This window comes from Herpailurus yagouaroundi, unplaced genomic scaffold, assembly GCF_014898765.1.
Source record: "Herpailurus yagouaroundi ecotype Mexico unplaced genomic scaffold, PumYag 162, whole genome shotgun sequence".
Classification (NCBI taxonomy): domain Eukaryota; kingdom Metazoa; phylum Chordata; class Mammalia; order Carnivora; family Felidae; genus Herpailurus; species Herpailurus yagouaroundi.
The window spans coordinates 2,058,516-2,058,853 of NW_024412403.1; the positions used below are offsets into that span (position 1 = coordinate 2,058,516).

General features: G+C 53.8%; 1 protein-coding gene across 2 annotated transcripts in view; it reads left to right on the plus strand.

Moving 5' to 3' along the window:
* The window catches only part of TSPEAR (thrombospondin type laminin G domain and EAR repeats), a 151,093-nt gene that overhangs the window by 127,111 nt on the left and 23,644 nt on the right, over positions 1-338 (plus strand). The window lies entirely within an intron of this gene.

Below are 338 nucleotides of genomic sequence, written 5' to 3' on the forward strand. Positions count from 1 at the left end.
TGGATGGATGGATGGATGGATGGGTGGATGAGCAATGGATGGACATAGGGGTGAATGGATGGGGGGATGGATGGATGGGTGGATGGATGGGTGATGGATGGACATCTGGGTGAATGGATGGGTGAATGGATGGATGGATGGATGGATGGATGGGTGGATGAGCAATGGATGGACATATGGGTGAATGGATGGGGGGATGGATGGATGGGTGGATGGATGGGTGATGGATGGACATATGGGTGGATGGAAGGGTGGATGGATGGTTGGCTGGATGGATGGGTGATGGACGGACATATGGGTGAATGGATGGGTGGATGGATGGATGGGTGGGTGGATGG